Genomic DNA, 15,933 nt, shown 5'->3' with positions numbered 1-15,933 from the left:
AGCCATTAAGGACAAAAGCCATTGAAAATGAATGCATCTTAGTATAATGCAAATATATTAAAGAACCATATATGTGTACTATTGAGCATTAACGTGTTTCAGAGAGCAGAAGATATGATGACTAGTTGCCTATAAGTATTGTAATGGTGCAAAAAGTCAAACTTCAGAGGCATGTTATCATTTATCCTAACCTTTTATTGGAATGTACATCCAAGTTTAGTTGCAGGAATCTGAGGTAACGGATGTAAGAACAAAACTGGACAAGAACATCTGAAACAACCACAACCAAATTCACTCTATCCGGATGGCACAATTTAACTGGATAGTTTTTATTTCTTCCCTTCCTCTTTTCTCCCTTCCTTCCTTCCTTCTTTCATCCTGCTCTCTCCTTCCTTCTTCCCTTCCTCTTTTCTCCCTTCCTTCCTTCTTTCTTTCCTTCTTTTCATTCTTCCTTCCTTCCTTCTTTTCTCCCTTCCTTCCTTCTTTCTTTCCTTCTTTTCATTCTTCCTTCCTTCCATCCTTCTTTTCTCCTTTCCTTCTTTTCATTCTTCCTTCCTTCCTTCTTTCATCCTGCTCTCTCCTTCCTTCTTCCCTTCCTCTTTTCTCCCTTCCTTCCTTCTTTCTTTCCTTCTTTTCATTCTTCCTTCCTTCCTTCTTTTCTCCCTTCCTTCCTTCTTTCTTTCCTTCTTTTCATTCTTCCTTCCTTCCTTCCTTCCTTCTTTTCTTCTTTCCTTCCTTCTTTTCTCCCTTCTTTCCTTCTTCCCTTCCTTCTTCCCTTCTTTCTTTCTTTCTTTCTTTCTTTCTTTCTTTCTTTCTTTCTTTCTTTCTTTCTTTCTTTCTTTCTTTCTTTCTTTCTTTCTTTCTTTCTTTCTTTCTTTCTTTCCTTCCTTCCTTCCTTCCTTCCTTTCCTTCCTTCCTTCCTTCCTTCCTTCCTTCCTTCCTTCCTTCCTTCCTTCCTTCCTTCCTTCCTTCCTTCCTTCCTTCCTTCCTTCCTTCCTTCCTTTCTTTCTTTCTTTCTTTCTTTCTTTCTTTCTTTCTTTCTTTCTTTCTTTCTTTCTTTCTTTCTTTCTTTCTTTCTTTCTTTCTTTCTTTCTTTCTTTCTTCCTTCCTTCCTTCCTTCCTTCCTTCCTTCCTTCCTTCCTTCCTTCCTTCCTTCCTTCCTTCCTTCCTTCCTTCCTTCCTTCTTTTATTATTAAAAGGCTGAAATGAAATAGAGTAACGAGGCTGTTTTTAAAATGTAAGGTGTAAAAAGATAATTGCATGAAAATGTAAGGAGTAAAAGTAAAAAGTCGTCCGAAAAATAATTACTCCAGTGAAGTATAGATAACCAAAATTTCTACCTAAGTAAGGTAACGAAGTATTTGTACTTCATTACTTGACACTTCTGGTAACTTCAGGTTTAACTCTGGGTTTTCAGGACTACGACGGTGGTTCACTTCTTATCGGGGTACATCGCCATGGTAACTTATGCTGAACAGCTAACCTGCTCCGGAGCAGGTTATGTTCGAGATACAGATCGCCGGGTATAAAAGCACCGCCCACTGACCAATCAGCTCTCTTGGAAAATGGCATGCCCTTTCGAAGAGAATCCAGTGGAGCTTGGTGCGCGGATCGTGAGAGGATCCCTCCGAAGAGAACGCGTATTCAGGGACCACCAAAACCCCTTTGCTTTCCCTGTATGAACGATCCAAAAAAATCAAAAAAAAAGGAAAAAAGGAAAAAAAGAAAAAAGAGGTGGAGGAGAAAATAAAAAATAAATCAATCAATGAATAAATAAAACAAATCATCACCCAAAATCCGATGTACAGTCAATCCAAAACTAATACCAATTAAATAAATAAATCAAGAAGAAATCAAAAAGAAGATGCATTTGTAAGGGGATAGCAAAAAAGGGATTTTCAATTTCGTCCCTCGAACATTCTGAGAAGTCACTTTAAAATACTAAACACCCCCCTCCTGAAAAAATAAAAAATAAAATAAAATAAATAAAAAAACCCAATTCTTTGGTACAGCATCAGCACAAGTTATCGGTCAACAACAATAGTTATAGAACCAATATATACAGGACTGTCTCAGAAAATTAGAATATTGTGATTTTCTGTAATGCAAACACAAAAACAAAAAAATGTCATACATTCTGGATTCATTACAAATCAACTGAAATATTGCAAGCCTTTTATTATTTGAATATTGCTGATCATGGTTTACAGTTTAAGATTAAGATTCCCAGAATATTCAAATATATGTTTATATCCCTATGAACATACGCAGCGATCTTTTGCCAGCTGTCTTTCCTGCATTTTGCAGCTGCAACTGTGTTGCTTTTTGCCTGTATTATATGCCTATACTCATCATATTTCCGTAAAATTATTGTTTGCTCTTCGCTACTGAAATAAGCGGCTCTGACAGCGGACTTCTCCATGCTTGCGATTGGTCATGCGCTGAAAACACCGTCCCTTTTATGTGCACGCGCTCATATCCAGATTGGAGAAAGCTGGGTCGATCTACCGAGTTGATAACCACCGTCGTGTGACCGCTTAGCGTGATTGCAATTGTCCCGCTTAGTGAATCTGGATAAGGAAAAGATATCCTGGATATGTTGAACTTGCTTCGTAGTACAGGCCCCTGATCCCTCTACCCCTCCTGCCCTCTCATCCTACCTGATCCCTCGAGGACCGGACTTGAAGAGCCCTGTGATAGACTATTTTGAAACCTCATATCAAAGTACTCTTCAGTAGCTCAACTGGATGCAAAGAGGTTTTCCACTGCAGAGCTTGTGTTCAAACCTTATCCTGGGACCACTTTTAAAGCGATTTCCTTCTACTGAGGACTAAAAACTCACTAGGAAGCCTTAGTGGCATGTGACTCTATGGCACAAGATGTTATGGAGGTGCATGGTCTAAAGAAGACTTAGGGCCCGATTTACTAAAGGTTTGCGTGTGTAAAAACGTGTGCAAACTTGACAGCACCCGCAAACCAAAGTGCCAGCTGATTTACTAACAGCATGCAAAGAGGACTGCGTCTCTCAAATGCGCAAAATAGCACACGCAATCCATTTAGTACTTTTGCCCTGATGAATAATCAATATGGGGCGTACCCGCCAGAAATCGCTAAATACTGGGAGGGAAAGATGCAAATTGGTCCATTTACCACGCGCAATGAGATTTACCAAGCCTGAAAGTAAGTGCGGGGATTGTGATTGCGTCTGTATTTAATACGTTCGAAAGGAAGGTGCTAATCTCCACATGCAAAAGGAGAAATATTTTATTTGAATGTTAAATCGAGTATTATTCAGCAAAAGGTTGCCACAGGAGGCACATTAATTTTTTTATTTGTGATAATAAATAAATCACGTGTTTTCATGGAGAAAAAAGTGTTTCTCATTGTGCGCCTATACTTGTTCTGCAGTTGTCATACCCCGGTGTTGTGCCGTATTCAGCACCCCTGCCGTGAAAAGCACCCCCTCGTCTGACAAAAATGATATTCTCATTCCGTGTTCTGTTCATGTTCTGTTGTCCATGTTCTGTTTAGCGTCCAGTTTTGTGTTAATGATTCATGTTTAAATGCGCTCATGGATTCGGGTAAAAAAAAAAAATCGGGTAAATGGTTATTGATGTCATTAATTAATAGCCTGCTTACTGTGTTGTCTTCCATAATATTTGTAAATATATATAATATAAACTCCTAAGTATGTGTTTGTGTGAGTGTGTATATATAAATATATTGAAGTGTCAGTGTGTTGTTTTTTTTCTTGGTCTACTTATCATTTAATATACGAGGGGGTGCTTTTCACGGCAGGGGGGCTGAATACAACAATTTGCCTCTTCCACTAATATCTCTATAACTCCAACTCGTCAAATTTAATTTTGCGCTTGCGACTATATCCTGCTTTCCATCCACTCTCCATGGCGCAAAGTTTGCGCCGCAAACCGTAAGACGCGCAACACCTAATTTAAATACTGAGGTTTGCACCTGTTATCAATTGCGCACGCAATCTTAGTTGATCACCCGCAAAACACACAACAACAGCACGCGCAAACTTTTTCAGTGCACACGCAATTTAGTACTCTTTATTTAGGATCTTAGTAAATCGGGCCCTTAAGGTTCAATTCCTTCTAGAGTTCTTCATCCTGTTGTTTTTAAAAAGCACCAAACCTGTCAATGTTAAAGTTCAACATTCAAAATGAAAAGTTAAATGTGCTATGAGGCATGACAGAAGAGGTTACTTGGTGGTTTGGAGGGATTACAATTGTCAGTGCAGCTGAACTTGTGTCCTGGTGTAGCTCATCTTGGAACAAAGAGGTATTCAAATGCCGAGGCTATTGGAACAAACCCTATACCTGAGCCACTTTTAAAATAATGTCCTACTGAGGATTGAAAACTGGCCAGGAAGCCTGTGAAAGAGCTGAGTACTGTATGTGGCGCATCATGGTAAAGAGCTGCACATTGTTAAAGACACTGAGAGTTCAATTCCCGCCAGAGGTCTTCAGCCTGTTGACTTTAAGTAGCACAAAATCCACTTTTAGAGTTCAACACACAAACTGAAAAGTTAAATGCGCTATATGAGAGATTTCTTCTGTCTGAGACTAGTTGGTGGTGTGGAGTGTTTGCTCACGCCTTTAAGGCGCCGATGAAAAGGTGGTGCATGCTGGTTCAAACCATCCTCAGTATCTGGAGGCATCAGACCTTATAATTGGACCACTTTTTAAATGATGTCCTTCAACTGACGATTGAAAACTGTCCAGGAAGCCTGGGAAAGAGGCAATAATGTGGCGCCTCATGGTAAAGAGCTGTTCATCGTTAAAGAGACTGAGAGTTCAATTCCCGCCAGAGTTCTTCATCCAGTTGTCTTTAAGTAAATCAAAATCCACTTTTAGAGTTCAACACTCAAAATGAAAAGATAAATGCACTATGAGAGATGTCTTCCCCCAAGGATACTGGTGGTGTGGAGGGTTTGCTCAGGGCTTTAAGGTGCCAATGAAATGGTGATGCATGCTGGTTCAAACCCGCAGTATCTGGAGAGGTAGAGGCATCAGACCTTATACCTGGACCTCTTTTAAAATGACGTCCTTCTACTGACGATTGAAAACTGGCCAGGAAGCCTGGGAAAGAGGCAAGATAGTGGGGCCTCATGGTAAAGCGCTGTACATCGTTAAAGAGACTGAGAGTTCAATTCCTGCCAGAGGTCTTCAGCCCTTTGACTTTAAGTAGCACAAAATCCACTTTTAGAGTTCAACGCTAAAAATGAAAAGATAAATGCACTAAGAGAGATGTCTTCCCCCAAGGATACTGATGGTGTGGAGGGTTTGCTCAGGGCTCTAAGGTGCCAATGAAAGGGTGGTGCATGCTGGTTCAAACCCTCCCCATCCTCAGTATCTGGAGGGGTAGAGGGATCAGGGAGGATGGGAAGGCAGGAGTGCTAGGGGGATGAGGTAGGATGAGAAGGTTAGGGGGGGTCAGGTAGGATGAGAAGGTTAGGGGGTGGTCAGGTAGGAGGAGAGGGCATGAGGGCTAGGGGCTATGAGGAGGGCTAGGGAGTAAGAGGACAGCTGAAGGGCCAGGGTATGGGGTATGAGGTAGGAAGAGGAGGGCTTGGTGGCGTTGAGAAGGGCAAGGGGGGGTTAGGAAGGATGAGAAGGTTAGGGGGGTCAGGTAGGAGGAGAGGGCATGAGGGCTAGGGGCTAAGAGGAGGGCTAGGGAGTAAGAGGACAGCTAAAGGGCCAGGGGTATGAGGTATGAGGTAGGAAGAGGGGGCATGAGGCAAGAAGGGAGGCAGGCTAGGTAGGGGTGCTCGGAGGATCAGGTAAGAGGTCTAGGTGGATCAGGTGATAGGACCTTTTACAAATCAAAGTTTTGAAAAGGGTAATTACTTTCTTACCTCCTACCTCAACCTTCCTGACGCCCCCCAAGCTGTCTTTCCTCATGTCCCTAGCCCACCTCTTACACTCTGCTCCCCCTTGCCTTTCTCATCTAGTCCTACCTGACCCCTCCTCAACCTTCCTGACCCCTCCTCGTCCTACCCGACCCCCTCCTCTTCGTCCTACCCGACCCCCTCCTCGTCGTCGTCCTATCCGACGCCTTCCTCGTCCTACCCGACGCCTGCCTCGTCCTACCCTACGCCTTCCTCGTCCTCCTACCTGACCCCTCCTCGTCCTCCTACCTGACCCCTCCTCGTCCTCCTACCTGACCCCTCCTCGTCCTCCTACCTGACCCCTCCTCGTCCCCCTACCTGACCCCCCTAACCTTCTCATCCTACCTCATCCCCCTAACACTCCTGCCTTCTCATCCTCCCTGATCCCTCTACCCAGTGCTTAATTTGTAAATCATAAGGTGCAGGAACATAAAAGTACACATGACAGCGCAGGGATGACGAGATGGGCACAGGTCCCGGAACATATACAGAAAATGGTGCTAAAAACAACACGCAAATGCCCAGCAGCCCACTTGCCATGCTCTGGGACTTACAAGCCTCAATTTCAGATAATATCCATGGTATAAATTGTGATAAGGCAGGTGAAGGTACGACACTCAGGCAGGAAGTCACGTTTAACACGCTGAAGCGTGGTGTTTAATTTTGAAAACAATCAGTGTGGAAAACACAAACTCTCCCTTCAGGAGTTTACTCGGGCTCCTAGGATGCCTAGGGGAGGAAAGGAAAAGTTTGATTAGTGTCTCAAAACTCAAAGAAAGTTCTTCAAAACATAGTGGAGCAACACTTACCGCCCGACTGAGTAGTTCCTCCTGCAGGAGCCAGCAACACAGTGAGGAGGAGACCCTTGGTCTTTTTAAGCAAAGCTGGTGAGTCTAACTTGTAAAACATAAAAAAAAAAAAATCAGAGATTACAATAAATAACACGAAATCTTCCATTATTATTATTTAAAGATTGACACGGCGGCCTATTAATAGACAGTATGCTCACCATATTTAGTTGTCCAAAACACTCCACACCACGAGCATGTCCGGATTCTCCTCCCCCTCTCTGTTTCGGGTTTTACTGCGTGTGTCAGTGGCGGTTCTGTGTCCTTTGGCCAACCACGACCTCACGTACGGGACTGGATTGAATTTAGCCAGGGGGGGTCCAACAAGATTTAGGAAGAGTAAAGAGGATATGGTGGATGTGAGCAGAGATGCACGGTTGGGAGTGCAAATCAAGTTCATTTGAGAAAATCCACGCTCACATTCAGCACTTGCAATAAGAATGCTGTTGACAGCCGCATGTAACCCCATCAGTTCCTCAGGCGTGTCGTTTCCATCACAGTCTCTGCACTTTCTGTAGGCCCGTATGACTGCGCGTGGGTTGGCAATGTTAAAGCGCTGACACAGCGACTCAATCTCAGCCTCTCCATACAGCGCACCTGCACCCTCGGGCCAATACCGCGCGTAAAGCACCTTCAACTCCTCAATAAACTTGTTATATCCAGTTTTATCTGGCAACCGGCCTCCCTGGGATAACATACGGGCCTCCAAGTTCTTGGCCACAGTTAGGAAAAACTGCTTGGGGTCAAGTGTTTTGTCGCTTGATTTTCCTGCATTCAGTGTGACGCCATGGAAAGAGTTTTCCTCAATTCCCCTTTGGCTCAGCTCAGTGAAGCGCCCTGGCCGATCTGACATTGCTTCAAGTACCCTGATTTCCCGACAAATTGTCTTGTGTGCTGAAATGATGGTAATTTCTCGTTTCTGAAGCTCGACTGAGAGCTCGGACAATTCTTGCAATGCATCGCACATTATACCTAAGTTGTTCACAAAAGCATGTGAAGATATGCGCATAGCAAGCCCACTGTATGTTTGCTTCGTGATGCTAACACGGGAGGGATCTTCTGATGCACTTTTGAAATGCTTGTAAAGCGCTGGGTAGTTCTTCCACACTGCTTCAACGGTTCTAAAACTTGATGCCACCCATCTAGTGTCTAAAATCCGACCTATTTTGCATAGCTGGACATCTAGGCTCTCAGCAGACTCTCTCAGCTCAATTCGGTTTTTGTTAGATGTGCTATACAGTGCATATAACTTGTCCATCAATATTTTAAAATGGTTTATAGCGCCCATCTCTTTCACTACGTCTGCGACCGCGAGCTCTAGTCTGTGGGCTGAGCAATGCCACAGAGTAATGTTGGGGAAAATGGCCTGGAGCCGACTGGCCACTCCACTTTTACGCCCTAACATAACAGAAGCGCCATCACAAGTTACTCCAATGAGGGTTTTAGAGAGAAAATCCTGAGTCAAATGCACGCGCTCTAGAGCAGATAATAAATTGTGGACAATACCTTGAGCAGTTAGATCATCTAGCTCGACGAGATCAGTAAAAATGTTTGCAGGCTTGTCCATATCAGGCAACTGAGTCCTAATGTATATTATTAAGCAGCTCTTTTTGCTTAAACTGGTTGACTCATCCAGCATTAGACTGAGTTTGGGTGCGCACTGTACTATTTTTTCAAACAGTTTCCTTTTCATTTCTTCCGAAATGTGTTTCTGTATATTTACACACGCAACATTGGAGTGTAAAATCCTCCCCATATCGAGTCCATTTAACTCTTGGCAATCAATCTCGTGTTCAAAGCCATGTGCGGGACGGTGGCGTTTAGCCTCCTTGTACGCCGTGCGAAATATGCGCGCTGTAGTGGTCATCTGTTCAGACTGACTATTAATTATAGCCTGTCCTAAAGTGTCTACTTTAGCCTTCTCAAGAATACTTGCTGCTGCTAGGTGAGCCTTGGTACGGGCATGTTCAAATACTTTTTTTCTGAGTGCGCGTTGCTGTTTTTTTATATCTGGAGCAGATGAGCTCACTGTATTTGAAACCCATTCTTTTGCGAGTTTCATCCCGCCCGTCTTTTCTGGCCCCAACGTCCCCACCGCCTTACAAATTGTACAGCCCAAGCCCGAATTTCCCATAAGAAGCCAGGGGTAGTAAGTCTGCTTCACCTTGAACTGAGCTGCTGTCCAAACAGTTGCGCATCCCATCCCGCACCTGTCGCTGGACGTCCCGCCTTCTTCTCCGCTCAGTGCGCTCTCCTCTCCTTCTGAATCTTCCCGTGAGCGCGCTGATGTCGAGGTTCCCGCCTCTTGCTCCGGGTGCTCTACCGGGGTAGCTGATGCCAGGGTACTGGCCTGTTGCTCTGGCTGTTGGTGGTCCACCTGGCTGACTGCTGGAGCTGGCCCCCGCTCCGGCTGGCGCTGAACCTGGCTTGCTGCTGCGGCGCTGGTCTCATGACCGCTGCACCTGCCCTCATCGCCGCTTGTTGCTTTTCTGATTCTTTTTAAAGAATCATGTACCTCTTCCTTCTTCTTGAAAAAAGACATCAAATTCAGCTGTCTTTTTGCCATGTTTGCGTTGCTCGCTGCTTGCTGCAGATCCAGCAAATTTCAAAAGTTTTTTTGGTCGGGGGCGTGGTTTGCTGGCCCATCTTTTCATTGCATCACCAAATCTCCGACTCTTTCAAATGACGTTAAATCTTTATAAACAACATGAAATTCTTGGGATTTGTTCTGTAAATGAATTTATGCATATTATTATTTTTTATACATTAAAAAAAAACTTTTTTATATTATTATTGTTTTATATATATACGAGAGGTGCCGGATCTGCCCAAATAAGTCCCGGAACGCAGGGAGGCCAAAATCGAGAGGTGCCAGATCTTGTTCCGGCAGGATCCGGCTCAAATTAACCACTGCCTCTACCCCTCCAGATACTGAGGATGGGGAGGGTTTGAACCAGCATGCACCACCCTTTCATTGGCACCTTATAGCCCTGAGCAAACCCTCCACACCACCAGTATCCTTGGGGGAAGACATCTCTCTTAGTGCATTTATCTTTTCATTTTTACGGTTGAACTCTAAAAGTGGATTTTGTGCTACTTAAAGTCAACGGGCTGAAGACCTCTGGCAGGAATTGAACTCTCAGTCTCTTTAACGATGTACAGCTCTTTACCATGAGGCGCCACATTATTGCCTCTTTCCCAGGCTTCCTGGACAGTTTTCAATCGTCAGTAGAAGGACATCATTTTAAAAGTGGTCCAGGTATAAGGTCTGATGCCTCTACCTCACCAGATAGTGAGGATGGGGAGGGTTTGAACCAGCATGGACCACCCTTTCATTGACACCTTATAGCCATGAGCAAACCCTCCACACCACCAGTATCCTTGGGGGAAGACATCTCTCATAGTGCATTTATCTTTTCATTTTGAGTGTTGAACTCTATAAGTGGATTTAGTTCTACTTAAAGACAACTGGATGAAGAAGTCCGGCGGGAATTGAACTCACAGTCTGTTTAACAACGTGCAGCACTCTTCCATGGTGCACAACATACTATTCCTGGCCAGTTTTCAGTCCTCAGTTGAAGGACATCATTTAAAAAGCGGTCCAATTATAAGGTCTGATGCCTCCAGATACTGAGGATGGTTTGAACCAGCATGCACCACCTTTTCCTTGGTGCCTTAAAGGCGTGAGCAAACACTCCACACCACCAGTATCCTTGAGGCGAAGACATCTCTCTTAGTGCATTTATCTTTTCAGTTTGTGTGTTGAACTCTAAAAGTGGATTTTGTGCTACTCAAAGTCAACGGTCTGAAGACCTCTGGCGGGAATTGAACTCTCAGTCTCTTTAACAATGTTCAGGTCTTTACCATGAGGCCCCACATTATTGCCTCTTTCCCAGGCTTCCTGGCCAGTTTTCAATCGTCAGTAGAAGGACGTCATTTTAAAAGTGGTCCAGGTATAAGGTCTGATGCCTCTACCTCTCCAGATACTGCGGGTTTGAACCAGCATGGACCACCATTTCATTGGCACCTTATAGCCCTGAGCAAACCCTCCACACCACCAGCATCCTTGGGGGAAGACATCTCTCATAGTGCATTAATCTTTTCATTTTTACGGTTGAACTCTAAAAGTGGATTTTGTGCTACTTAAAGTCAACGGGCTGAAGACCTCTTGCGGGAATTGAACTCACAGTCTCTTTAGCAATGTACAGCTCTTTACCATGATTCCCCACCATCTTGCCTCTTTCCCAGGCTTCCTGGCCAGTTTTCAATCGTCATCCAAGATGAGCTACACCAGGACACAAGTTTAACTGCACTGAAAACTTTTTATCTTTTGTCCTTTGTTTCAAGCTTTCAAAATGTTCAACATGTTAAAGAACATGTTGAAGAGGGCACTGAACCTCAACATAAGCAGGTACTCCTATTTAAATAAAAAAAAAACTGACTAGTTCTCACATTTAATATTTGACAGAGCATTCCTTGGCGTAATTTTCTGATAGTTTTGCATAGAATTGAACTCAGACCTGCAACATCTCAAACACATTCTCTACCTCCTGAGCTTTACAGCAACCCATCAAACCAACTATGTGCCACAAGATTAACATGTCCACACTGAGAAAAGTAATGCGTGTAGTGGCAGGTTGGAGACGCACATTTTGATGTATAACACACCTAGGTGCACGTTACGGTTCGGGCTGTATTAACGGCCGAAGGAATGGCATAAATTTTGCCTAAATTACACGATTAGTTCAAAATGGCCGACATCTTGTTTGGTTTCGGCCATGGCACCAAGAGACTTTTCTTTAAGTTGTGACATGATACAGGTGTGTACCGATTTTCGTGCATGTACGTCAAACCGTATCGTGGGGCTTGAGGCACAAAGTTTTCAAGGGGGCGCTGTTGAGCCATTTTGCCACGCCCATTATTGCAAACCATGAAATATCAAATTTGGGCAATGAGGGCAAAAAGGCCCTCATTTCGTCAGAAGAAAGAATAAAGAAAGAATAATTCCTACAGATACAATAGGGCCTTCGCACTGTAAGTGCTCAGGGCCTAATAATATGACTATGGCTGAATAATATCCTCAAAAAATAGAGAAGGGACTATAATACAAGTAAAACATGTTCAACAGGTAGAACACATGAGTTTACACACAGGTTTTAAAACACAAATATACCCAAAATTATCAAAGCAGAAAACTCTATGTGAACTAGTTACACAATGCATTACAACTGGAAAACGTTCATCAAGCAAGAGCGCCTTGCACTTCTACTACTCTGCACTGTTATAAATCATATCCTCATAATCAATCTCAACCTCATCCTCGTCGTCTGTTCTGTCATCATCTTCTTCTCCAGACTCTACATTCTTGTTTTCTTGCTCTTCTTGCTGTGAGTGTGTGTACGTGTTGCAACATCTACCATCATAGCCTTTGCAGAAGCAGTAGCTGGTACAGGCCAGGCCTGCAGCTGCGCAGCTGCACTTTGCTGTTGTACATGGCTCTAACCCAGCTTTGCAGCTACAGCTGATAATGTCCAACAGGGCAGGAGGAGCAATGGGGCTTGCATCCAGGACGGGCATGATGACTTCCTCTCCTTCCTTCTCACCTTCTTTCTTGTCCCATCCAAACTTTGTGATGTCCACAGCTGGTGGATCAGGGCGGTGTGCTGCTTTCCAAAGCAGCACCTGTAGATGGGCACGTCGTCCATGAAGGTGCACGTTTTGCTCTGTAGGAGGCAGTGTCTTCAGTGCTGGGGGGTTTTTACGCTTTCGGTAGATGTCATATCTGGCGACGTTCAGAGATGCCGACTTCCTCTGGTTGTACAGAGCCAGGAAGAAACCCCTCACTGCCTCTGTGATCTGCAAATCAGTAGCTCCCTCCTCTCCAATAAAGTGAAGCAGATCACCAGGTACTACTCTCATGGCCTTGAGCGCAGACACCTTCCCTTTCCCGGTGGGATAGGAGGTGGTGTCACACCCGGAGAGAGCATGCATAGCCAGGATGGAGCGACACTGCTCACCCAGATTCTCTACTGTCGAATTGATATTGAGAACAGTGCCATCCCATCTCTCCATCTGCAGGTGACATGTGATACCCACCTTCCAGCACCAATAGACCATGAGCACAAACACATCAGTGTCATCGCTGAGAATGCGGACAGTTTTAGCTCTACGCCTGGCTGCATCCAACATGTATGAGATGAGGGAGACGTCAGCCTCATCATGTAGCGATTAAGCCTGCGCCCCATGCTGGCTGCAAGGTCAGTCACGGTGCCTGACGATGGCCACACCACGTGGTAGATAAGCTGCGATGCATCAACGAGTACAATGTCTGGTGGGACATTTGGGGACAAGGATTCCAAGATGCTGGATGATCACAGACTTGTTACCCTTTCTGAGGCATCCATACTCATCGGTGATGGATGCAGGGACCGGGCCGGAGTTTTCCCATAACACTCTCAGGATTTTAGCCCGGTCCTCTGCGTCCAACTCCCGCCGTCCTTTACCCTCTTCTTTATGTCTATTGGGCTTCATTGTTTTATCCAGTGCTTCAGCATCATCGTACATGTCATCCAATGACTTGGAGAGATGGGAGCAGATACCGAAAGATTGGATCCACACAGCGACCTGCTCAGGGTTGGTGGAGATGCCCTTCATGCCTCCTACTCCCTTCCCTTGCTTGATGCATGTCTGCTCCCCAAACATATCAGCACTCACTGCAGCTACACCAGGGGTAGGCAATTCCGGTCCTCGAGGGCCGGTGTCCTGCATGTCTTAGATTTTACCCTGCTTCAGCACACCGTGATAAAAGTACCTGTGTCATTAACAGAATTGTGCAGCCCTGGATGACAAGCTGATGACGATGATTAATTAGAATCAGGTGTGTTAAAGCAGGGAAACATCTAAAACATGCAGGACACCGGCCCTCGAGGACCGGAATTGCCTACCCCTGAGCTACACCATCTGAGTGGCGGCACACATAGCTTCCGGCGAGGAGGTCATCCTTGGCAGTAGCAGGAAGGTGCTGCATGTCATGCAGATGCCATGTGATCCATCTTGAGTAGTGATGATGACCGGTGGCAAAGAAATAGGGCAGCATCTCTTCAAGGCACTGTTGTTGCAGCAGCCAGTCACCCTCTCTTTCCGCTCGCCAGAACCTGTGAGCTATTAGGGTTGGGGTGATGAAGCAATCCACCCATAGCCGGCCTGTGGGGTGCTCTCTCGCTTTCTCCAGGAATGCCGTTATCTGCTCGTGAGTCTTCTCCCCCTCCTCCAAGAAGTCATGAAGAAGAGCAGACACAACCATACGGAAGGCTCGCATAGCTTTGGGCCAGGCCTTCCCATTGAAGATGGATGTCAGGCCTCCAAATGATGCACCTACTAGCTCCTCCACACCGGTAGAATTCATCAGTTCTCCAATTGAGCCGGTGAAGGACATGAGAGTGTGCATCATCCCAGGTCTGAGCACCACTAATGACCATCGCTGTGGATCACTCCACTTGATCAGGCATGCGATCATGTACAGCTGCATGTCAAACGTTATATGACTGTGGCTCGTGCCAAGGCGCCTGAGTGATGTGTCTAAGTAGGCGATGGTACTGAGCACTGTATCAGGGTGGGCAGGGGGCGAGTCAAGCAGTGGTCCAAAGACACTGATCGTCTTCAGCTTAGGATCACTGTCATCACCATCGCGATCTTGCACAACATTGTAGGCTGACCAGTCCAGGGGAAGAGGGGAAGAGTGGAGCTGACAGAGCCAAGCAGCGTCCTTCTTCTGTGCTCTTGAAACACTCTGTTTGATGGCATCTTGGATAGCATCAGTTATTGGGACTTCCTTTAGAGCTGGTGGAGTCATCTTCTTGGGGCCTGTATAATGTTCAATGACAAAACTGCTCCCTTCTGCTAGACAAAGTTTCCCAGCTTCGAGCTTCGTCAGACGGGGTAATTTTAGTGACATGACTCCACCACCAAGAGTGGCTCCTCCAGTGAACAGGATACCTGCTGGATTCTGCACAAACTGAGTGGCCATGGCATGAGTCGTGCGGCGACCATTGGGTGTGAAGACGACAAGATCAAAATTATCACCCCAACTGTGGATAGGGCCGATGCGTTTCTGTAGGCCAGGGGTCGGCAACCAAAAATGTTGAAAGAGCCGTATTGGACCAAAAACACAAAAAACAAATATATCTGGAGCCGCAAAAAATGAAAAGTCTTTTATAAGCCTTAGAATGAAGGCAACACATGCTGCATGTTTCTATATTAGTTATAACTGGGGGAAGATTGTTTTTTTTATTATGCACTTCGAGAAAAGAGTAGAAATGTCGAGAAAAAAGTAGAAATGTCGAGAAAAAAAGTAGAAATGTCAAGATTAAAGTTGAAGTACAATCTTGAGAAAAAAGTCGAAATGTCGAGAAAAAAGTCGAAATGTTGAGAACAAAGTCAAAATTTCGAGAAAAAAATCGAAATGTTGAGAAAAAAGTCGAAATGTCGAGGAAATAGTCAAGATTTCGAGAAAAAAAGTCTAAATGTTGAGAAGAAAATCGAAATGTTGAGAAAAAAGTAGAAATGTCAAGATTAATGTTGAAGTACAATCTTGAGAAAAAAGTCAAAATTTCGAGAAAAAAGTCAAAATTTCAACAAAAGTCTAAATGTTGAGAAAAACATCGAAATGTTAAGAAAAAAGTCGAAATGTCAAGATTAAAAAGGAAAGGAAAAAGGAAGTAAAAAAGAGGAAAAAAGGAAAAAAGAAGAAAAAAAAGAAAAAAGAAAAAAAGAGAAAAAAAGAAGAAAAAAAACAAGAAAAAAAGGAAAAAAGAAAAAAAAAGAAGAAAGAAAGGAAAAAAAAAAGGTCGGTTGCCGACCCCTGCTGTAGGCCAACTGCGCGCAGGTACATATCTGGGTCCTCACAAGCATATTTGGCAGCTGACTTCCGGAACCGTAGGACTTCATCATAGGTAGTGACAATGCCATGCTCATTTAGGTTCTGAACCAGTTCGGAGCTACCATGCTTATGGTGGAGTTTCACAGCAAGCCCCAGAGTTGTCTGATTCCAGCTCCTACTGATGTGCTGCTGGATGCATTGAGCAAGTGTAAGTGATGGTTTAGTCACCTTTCCTTCCTTGGACATGAGACTGGAGACAAGCTTGAGGAGGGTTGGACTTGTGTCTTGTATGACCT

This window comes from Cololabis saira, chromosome 14 (assembly GCF_033807715.1).
Source record: "Cololabis saira isolate AMF1-May2022 chromosome 14, fColSai1.1, whole genome shotgun sequence".
In the NCBI taxonomy this organism is placed as follows: domain Eukaryota; kingdom Metazoa; phylum Chordata; class Actinopteri; order Beloniformes; family Belonidae; genus Cololabis; species Cololabis saira.
The sequence above is the reverse complement of the archived record's forward strand: the minus strand, read 5'-3'. Positions refer to the sequence as shown.